Raw genomic sequence first — 9,790 nt, 5'->3', positions numbered from 1 at the left:
GTTCTAGAAATCGAACACGGTGTGGAAGATGTGTTCATATCAGGTTTTACCTTGGCTGAGGCTCGGGTCGTACAGAACATCATGGCAGCTAATGAAGGGGTATATGTCAGTGCCCAAACAGTCTATCTCATGAACAAACTCCAGCACATCCCCGGGATGGGATTGGGCAAGAGCGGCAGGAAAGGTGCCGCAGCATCGGCCGAATTGCCACATAACCCCCATACCTTTGGTTTGGGCTACTTACCCACCAAAGAGGATTGGATAAGGAAAGGAAAGGAAATGGCCGGAAGGGCCAGGGCGAAACAGATGGGGAAGCCCTTTGACTTAATGCACCAGCCCATTCGGGGGACCCTAAACGGACGCTTCGTCCGGGAGGGGGAGGACTTTCCGTTCTGTGGCTTCCCAAAGCCGTGGCTCAACGCGGAGAAGAAGCGCGTGCCGGGATTTGAGATCTTCTTTGATTTACAGTTACCTGAGGATGACATCGCCGAAGGGCAGGCAGATCTATCGGCTGAAGCTGAGCAAAGTAAGGAAGTGCAGTTTGAGGATGCTGAAAATGAAATGGGGGCAGCGCTGGCGTGTCTGCTTTCAGATCCTCCGATCGAACAGAAGTGCTTGGGGGATAGCTCCTCGGTATGTGTGATTGGGAATGAAGCGGCTGCGGGCCTACCATCAGCTATTTTGGATGCGTCCATCGCACCTTCTCTCATCTGGCAATATGAAGAAGGCTTTTTATCTAGCAGCACCGGGTCAGGTAGTGAGCCGGAATCTGATTCTACCGAATCTTGTGCGTCGGAATCAGGTTCCAGCTCAACTGAGTCTGAGTCCGGTATTCCCGGGGGTGATAACCCGGATGCCACAGTCCTGTCTAGGTCGTCTTTTTCATTTTCTTTTGAGTCTGTTGTAACAGAGGAATCCGACGGCTCGGAAGTATTTAATGAGAATGACGTGGATGTGGTTTCGGAGTATTTTTCTGTGCCTTTGATTTATTGCTTAAATCAGGATTTTCAAAATTTTGATGAAAACGACGAGGAAGAAATTCCTCCGGTTTTGCAACGGTTAATTGATCAAGAGCAGGAAAGATTTGTTAAACCTTTAATGGATGAAATCACTACTGTGAATGTTGGTACTGAGAAGGACCCGCGGCTGGTCCAGATCGGGTCCACGTTGTCTTCTGAGGAACGCGAGCGCTTAGTCGCTTTATTAAAAGATTTCAAAGATGTTTTCACGTGGTCCTACGAAGACATGCCTGGAATCGATCCTGAGATTGTACAGCACCGGATCCCTCTTGATCCCGAGGCCCGACCTGTCAAACAGAAGCTCAGAAGGATCCGCCCTGATTGGGCCCTTAAGATCAAGGAAGAGGTCACCAAGCAAATTGATGCAGGCTTCCTGCTGGTGTCTGAGTACCCGACTTGGTTGGCCAACATTGTTCCGGTGCCGAAGAAGGACGGCAGAATTCGGGTCTGTGTAGACTTCAGAGATTTGAACAGGGCCAGTCCGAAGGACGACTTTCCCTTGCCGCACATTGATGAATTGATAGATTTCACGGAAGGACACGCCTTGCTTTCGTTTATGGATGGCTTCTCAGGCTATAATCAGATAGTAATGGCACCCGAAGACCGGGAGAAGACTGCATTCACTATCCCGTGGGGTACATATTGTTATAGAGTGATGCCATTTGGGCTGAAAAACGCTGGAGCTACCTATCAACGGGCAGCAACTACAATATTGCATGATATGATCCATAAAGAGGTTGAGGTGTATGTGGACGACATGATTGTCAAGTCCAAAGAAAGAGAAGGCCACTACACCGCCTTACAAAAATTCTTCCAAAGGATCAGAGAGTTTCGGCTGCGGTTGAATCCCCAGAAGTGTACTTTTGGTGTTACAGCAGGGAAGATGCTAGGGTTTCTGATTACACAAAGGGGCATCGAGGTCGACCCTTTCAAAATCAAGGCCATCTTAGAAATGCCACCACCGAGGACTGAAAAGGAGGTGCGAGGCTTTCTGGGTAAAGTGCAATTCATAAGACGGTTTATCTCTAAATTAACCTTGACTTGTGAACCACTTTTTGGTCTCCTGAAGAAAGGAAAGAAATTCCAATGGGACGGCCGATGTCAAGCAGCTTTTGAACAGATCAAAGAGTATCTACAGAACCCGCCCGTGTTGTCACCGGCAGAACCGGGGAGACCGTTGATATTGTATCTTTCGGTAACTGAGACCACCATGGGCTGCATTCTCGCGCAAGAGTCAGAGGACAGAGTGGAAAGAGCCATCTACTACCTGAGCAAGAAGATGCTAGATTACGAGACCCGCTACACACCACTGGAGAAGGCTTGTTTGGCCTTGGTATGGGCTACCAGGAAACTGCGGCACTACCTGTTAGCTCACTCTGTAATGTTGGTTTCACGGTTGGATCCCATCAAATATCTTTTTGAGAAACCAGCACTTACGGGTAGGCTAGCCCATTGGCTGCTATTACTTTCTGAATTCGACTTGAAGTATGTAACACGCAAGTCAGTGAAAGGAAGAGCGGTAGCGGAGTTCCTTGCCGACCACCCGGTTGAGGGGGATGAAGCAGTTGAGTACCTATTTCCAGATGAAGCCATTCTGCACATCGAGGATCAAACTTGGACGACGTACTTTGACGGAGCGTCAAACCAGTATGGGTATGGGATAGGGGTGTTGCTGATAGCGCCTGACGATTCCCGTATCCCTTTAGCATTCAAGCTCTAGTTCAAAGTCTCGAACAATGAGGCAGAGTATGAGGAATGTATTACTGGTCTGGAAGCAGCCCTAGAACTAGGGGCAAGACGGTTGGACGTCATTGGGGACTCGAACCTTGTTGTGTCTCAAGCAAAAGGAGATTGGAAAGTCAAGGAGGAAAGGATGATAATCTACCACCAAACCTTGGATTTGTTAATTCCTCGGTTTGAGAAGCTAAATTTCACCCACCTCGTAAGAGAGAACGACAGGTTCGCAGATTCACTAGCAACTCTATCTTCCATGATAGACATCCCGTCCGGAGTCCGGATGCGTCCAGTCATCATTGATCAGAAGTTTGCACCGGCATACGAGTCGATTTCCGCCATAGATGAGGCTCAAGACGACAACCCCTGGTATTACGATATTTGGAACTTCTTGGAAAAGGAGACGTATCCACTAGGGGCAAGCGCCAAGGATAAGAGGGCCATTAGAAGAATGGCTATTCAGTTCATCATCTGCGGAGGTAAGCTGTACAAAAGGGGTCATCTAGGAATGCATAAGCTCTGTGTAGAAGCTGAAGAATCGAAGCGCCTAATGGAGGCCATCCATGGAGGGGAGTGCGGTGCACACATGAATGGAGTAATGCTGGCCAGAAAGATCCTCAGACAGGGCTACTACTGGTCAACCATGGAGGAGGATTGTATCGGCTTTGTTCGGCGATGCCACAAATGCCAGATCCATGCAAACCGTATGAACATCCCACCATCCAAGTTGTACAACATGACTTCCCCGTGGCCATTTTCCGTGTGGGGGATTGATGTGATCGGAGCTGTTACCCCGAAGGGGTCGAACGGACATGAGTATATCCTCGTAGCGATAGATTATTTCACAAAGTGGGTCGAGGCCCAATCATACGCGGTGTTGAAGGCGTCGCACGTCGCCAAGTTCATCAGAAACAACATCATTTGTCGCTACGGGGTGCCAAAGGAGATCATCTCGGATAATGGATCCCACTTTAAGAAAGAAGTGGTCGACTTGTTGGAAAAGTATAACGTGGCTTTTCATAAGTCATCTACGTACCGGCCGCAAACCAACGGAGCAGTTGAGGCCGCCAACAAGAACATCAAGCATATACTGCGGAAAATGGTGGAGACCTACCGAGATTGGCCAGATAAGTTGCCGTTTGCTCTGTGGGGCTACAAGACTTCAATTAGAACTTCTACCGGAGCAACTCCGTATTCGTTAGTTTATGGAATGGAGGTTGTTCTACCTATTGAAATTGAAGTTCCATCTTTACGGGTATTGGCTAAGTGTCAGATAACTGAGGCAGATTGGCAGCAGAGCAGGTTCGAGGAACTTATGCTCTTTGACGAAAGAAGGCTAAAAGCACTGTACCACGTTCAAAGTTATCAACGCAGAATTGCGCGGGCTTTTAACAAGAAGGTTAAGTCCAGAAATCTAAAGGAAGGGGATTTGGTGCTCAAGGATAACCGAGCTCCCATCCACGACCCAAGGGGCAAGTTCAGACCTAATTGGACTGGTCCCTACATCATCAAAGCTATTTGGTCAGGTGGAGCTGTGGTTCTAATGGACTTAGATGGCTTAGAATTCTCTCAACCGATCAACATGGACAAGTTGAAGAAATACTACCCTTGAGAGGCTCGCTAGGCCGAAAACCCGAAAGGGCGACCTAGGCAAAAGTCAGAGCACAAAAAATTAAAAAATATAAAAACTGAGCTCGCAAGGCTGAAAACCCGCAAAGGGCGGCCTTGGCAAAAGTTAGAGCGCAAAAGGAGAGTAAAAATACTCGAGTGAACCTGCGCCGGAACTACGTAAGGCTTGATTCCCATCCTTGGGATACGTAGGCAGCTTCATCCTGAAGTTCAGCCATAACACTTCCCCGATCGACTTTGTCCATTTGATCATCTCGGTCATCTCTGTTTATCAGCACTCGTTGGAATCCCCAGTACAGTGCTACTCAGACTAGGGGCAACTTTCTGTTGCTATGCAGTGCTGCGGCGCTCTTCAGACTAGGGGCAACTTTCTGTTGCTATGCAGTGCTGCGGCGCTCTTCAGACAAGGGGCAACTTTCCAGTTGCAGGGATCTGGGGTTGTGCATCTCAGTGACAGATCTCAGGCGTGTCCAGTTCTGATCCACATCAAAAAAAAATTTTGAGAAGTTTTAATAAAAGCTGACTTTGTTCAAGTAATCTTTTTACAACTTTGACCATTTTTGGACCAAAGCGGAAAATTTTCAGTGCCATAACTTTCAATTTCATTGATTTCAAAACAGAGTTCTCCTGCTCTTGCATACAATTGAAGTTTCTTTTTATTACATTCATAAAGAAAACTTGAAAGTACTAATAAAGCAATAAATCTGGGGCATAGTCAAGTCAGGTGTTCTTGCGCCCCTTCCCAGAGCTGGTTGAAGCCTCCGATGCCAAGCTGGGCCCGATCTGTGCTTCTTCATTGAGCCAATCCATGCACTCATCAGACAAAGTGCAACTGAAAGTAAGAGTGGGAGCCAGGAGTTCTCTCATCCTCCATACGGTGGCCTGCCAAGCAAGTTGTGCGCCTCAGGCTGGGAATGCAGCAGGATATTCTATCCCCTCTGGCGGGCAGGTCTGATCATGGCCAAATTGGCGTCGAATCCGAAATGGGAAATAGAATACACAGTGAGTGAGACCAACCAGTTGAATCCCAGTCTGCCGAGGCATGTTATAACTCATCGCCGGAAGGTTCAGCCAAGGGCACCGCCAAGCAATACGTTCTGCGGACAAGTGGCACATCCAAGCGAACCACCATTCCTCATCCAAGGCATTGACTAGACGATGCCGGAAGAAGTAGCCGCGAGCTGAATATGCTGGGCAGGAGTCCACAACTTGCAGTTTGTCCATCAACCATACCTGGGGAGGGATTGAAAAAATGAGAGAATAAAGAATAGAGAGATGTACGAGGAGAGAAAAGTGAGAATGGGGTTTTGTGAGAAAAAGATCGAGCTTGAGGGCTGAGTGATGTGATCAATACATAAATGCGAGATTGGGTGGGAAACATTACCTGTAGCAGTAGTGGACTCCCCGCCAATCTAGTCGTCTCATGACGATAAAAGGCGTCTAAGCCCATTAGCGTCTCGGCCAGAGTCATGACAATACAGCTCTTACCCTCCCTCAAGCCTTGGGCAACCTCAATCAACCGGAAGCTAGCCCCTCCGCAGCTTGAGACGAATAGAAAATGGGACAGCATGCACAAGCAGAGGGCATGTCGCCGGAAGCCTTGCCAGTGATGGTTGTTGCGATCACCAGCATCAGAAAATCGATTGGCCAAACTCGGAATGTCCAACATCCCGTCACAAATCAGAGACCGAGCATCGCGCATGCTGAGTCCACACATGCGCCCTAAGGATTGGGCATGACCAAAATTAAGTTGGGGTAGAAGCTCCTCGTCATGCTCGGACTCCATTAAAGCTCGGAAGTCTTCAAAGGTAGGACATATCTCTTGCCCGGCGAAGCTAAAGACATGCGTCACCGGATTCCAAAACCTTGCCGCGGCTTGAAGAAACGGGAGGTGCAACGGGGTACGACCCAAAGTGAATAGTGCATTTATGCCGAAACCCCGGAAATTCACTTTTTCCAAGCCATCCAAACTAGCAATCCAAGCTGTGAGATTTTGAGCAAGAAACTCTTCCATTGGAGCAAATCAGTGTGAAAATGAGAAAAACTACGAAGGTGGGATCTTTTGTAGGAGATAAGGTTGAGTGGGGGACAGGTGTCAACATTCTGCTGATCCCCCCATTTAGTGCCGGCCGGCCAAACTGTTTGCCAACCGGCCATAACAGTTTGCCGACAAGGCAATTTTATGGCCGGTAGCCATTCTTTGTAGCCGATGGTCTCTCCCCCAAGCCGATGGGCTTCCTTCTGGTTTCCTAAGCTGTTTATGCTAGGCATCGGGGAATTTCACCACCTCCAACCCCTCCCCGGCGGTCGATTCTTGCGGAGCCACGCCTGTCTGCTTGTCGAGTTTTTGAACATTTGCTTATTGAGTTGTATTTCGCTCTCTTTGAGCTCTTGATTTGTTTATCGAGTTGTACTCACACTTGTTTGGTTGCATCGTGTCTTTGTTTTGCTTATCGAGTTGTAAGTCGGTTCACTACCTGATTATTACGATTGCAAATTTCCAAAATGAGTTCAATTTCGTTCACATTGTGGTGTGATACCCTGCGATGCGATGCACAGAAAATCCACAAATGCAACATCTTTTGAACAAAATGGATTGTTTCATTCCCATCACGTGTTTTGCAAAATGTGTAACTTTGAAAAAGAATAAAACCTGCCCGAGGCAGTGCAATGTGCTTAAATTACTAGTAAAAAAGGAAAGTAAAGCGCAGAGTGACAAGGTAACAAAGTATCAGAATTGATACCAGTGAAACTCCCCTTTGCGGTTAACGCACCTTCCGCATCTTTGTTCGGGTCAACCACGTCGTTGGACGCCTTCACAATACGGGAAAGCACACCTTTGAAACGTGAACCTTTGAGTTGACCTCAGGCCACAATTTCTGCGAGCAACGCTCGATGCGTGCGAAGAATGTCCCGCCCCATATCCTTTTCATGCTTTGTGAATCCCACAAATTGTTTCAATTATGCTATGTAATGGTATATCCTTTCTTTACTTGTGTAGACCGCATGTTTTGCTTGCGTAGACCGCATGATTTATCAATTTCATTACTTGCGTAGACCGCATGTTTAATTTCAATACCTGCGTAGACCGCATGTTTTGCTTGCGTAGACCGCATGATTTATCAATTTCATCACCTGCGTAGACCGCATGTTTTGCTTGCGTAGACCGCATGATTTATCAATTTCATTACCTGCGTAGACCGCATGTTTTGATTGCGTAGACCGCATGTTTAATTTCAATACCTGCGTAGACCGCATGTTTTGCTTGCGTAGACCGCATGATTTATCAATTTCATTACCTGCGTAGACCGCATGTTTTGATTGCGTAGACCGCATGTTTAATTTCATTACCTGCGTAGACCGCATGTTTTGATTGCGTAGACCGCATGTTTTGCTTGCGTAGACCGCATGATTTATCAATTTCATCACCTGCGTAGACCGCATGTTTTGCTTGCGTAGACCGCATATTTAATTTCATTACCTGCGTAGACCGCATGTTTTGATTGCGTAGACCGCATGTTTAATTTCAATACCTGCGTAGACCGCATGTTTTGCTTGCGTAGACCGCATGATTTATCAATTTCGTCACCTGCGTAGACCGCATGTTTTGCTTGCGTAGACCGCATGATTTATCAATTTCATCACCTGCGTAGACCGCATGTTTTGATTGCGTAGACCGCATGTTTAATTTCAATACCTGCGTAGACCGCATGTTTTGCTTGCGTAGACTGCATGATTTATCAATTTCATCACCTGCGTAGACCGCATGTTTTGCTTGCGTAGACCGCATGATTTATCAATTTCATTACCTGCGTGGACCGCATGTTTTGCTTGCGTAGACCGCATGATTTATCAATTTCATTACCTACGTAGACCGCATGTTTTGATTGCGTAGACCGCATGTTTAATTTCATTACCTGCGTAGACCGCATGTTTTGTCTGCGTAGGCCGCATGTTTAATTTCAATACCTGCGTAGACCGCATGTTTTGATTGCGTAGACCGCATGTTTAATTTCATTACCTGCGTAGACCGCATGTTTTGATTGCGTAGACCGCATGTTTAATTTCAATACCCGCGTAGACCGCATGTTTTGATTGCGTAGACCGCATATTTAATTTCAATACCTGTGTAGACCGCATGTTTTGCTTGCGTAGATCGCATACTTGTCAATTCCATTACCTGCGTAGACTGCATGCTTATGATCAGTTTCGTCGCCTGCGTAGACCGCTTGCTCCACTTACCTAGTTGTATTTCCATATGCATTGTCATGCTCCCCACTTGCTTTGCGCTGTCACGCATTTCGAGTACACTACTTTGCATGTTGCTAACGATATTGTACCTGTTAAGTTTGTTTTCTTTTCAGGCACGATATTGTATGTACGGTTCATTTGAGGTTGGTGCAACCAGACGAGCCGCACAGGTATTGTATCTCCCGAGTGAGACGTATTGAGAATTTGTTGTGGTTTTTATCAATGATATTTTGATATATTCTAAAGATAAACTTGAACATAAACATCATTTGAGAACTGTCCTACAAATACTTCGGGAAAGAAAATTATTTGCTAAACTAAAGAAATGTGAGTTTTGGTTAGATGAAGTTGTTTTCTTAGGGCATGTAATCAACAAGGAAGGAATTTCAGTGGACCCACAGAAAATAGAGGCGATTGTAGTTGGCCTACACCGACCAATGTGACAGAAGTCTGTAGTTTCATGGCTTAGCTGGGTACTACAGGAGGTTTGTGAAGGACTTTTCAAAATTAGCTGTGCCTCTTACCCAATTGACACGAAAAGGGTAACCATTTGAATCGAACAACGAAAGAGAAGTTATCTTTCACGAACTGAAAACAAGACTGACTAATGCACCGATTTTGACATTACCTTCAAGTATGGAGAATTTTGTGATTTTCAATGATGCATCTTATAAAGGTTTGGGTTGTGTGTTAATGCAGAATGGAAAGGTGTAGACACCCCATTTTTTACCGTCCTCAAGACTTGGACGTCACCGTTTGAACACTCGGTGATTATCCATGTTCGTGTTCGTTTGGAGTTCCCGGAGGTCTCGGCTCGCGCGCCCTGCCTCAGGATCTCCGAACTTGACCGTTTAGTGTCTGGTTTTGCACCGAACACTCATGTTTTGCCTTGGAGGGGCAGGGAATGCCTTGTGAGACATCCCCACACACCACCGGCAGTGGCTAGAGGCCACCGGCTGGTTTTTGCTGCCATCGGCACTTTTGTTTGCCGGTCGGCACATTTTATTGCCGGTCGGCATAGTTTGTTGCCGGTCGGCACTATTTTTTGTCGAAGTGACATTTTTGGGCAGCCGACCACTGTTCATCCACTTTATGGAGATATTTTGGGCCAGCTGTGATAGCTGGCACCAACTCTTCCCCCCTCCATTCACGTGTAT

This window comes from Camellia sinensis, unplaced genomic scaffold, assembly GCF_055761805.1.
Source record: "Camellia sinensis isolate YWXY unplaced genomic scaffold, ASM5576180v1 Unanchor10, whole genome shotgun sequence".
Lineage (NCBI taxonomy): Eukaryota > Viridiplantae > Streptophyta > Magnoliopsida > Ericales > Theaceae > Camellia > Camellia sinensis.
Note: the sequence above shows the minus strand (reverse complement) of the source record.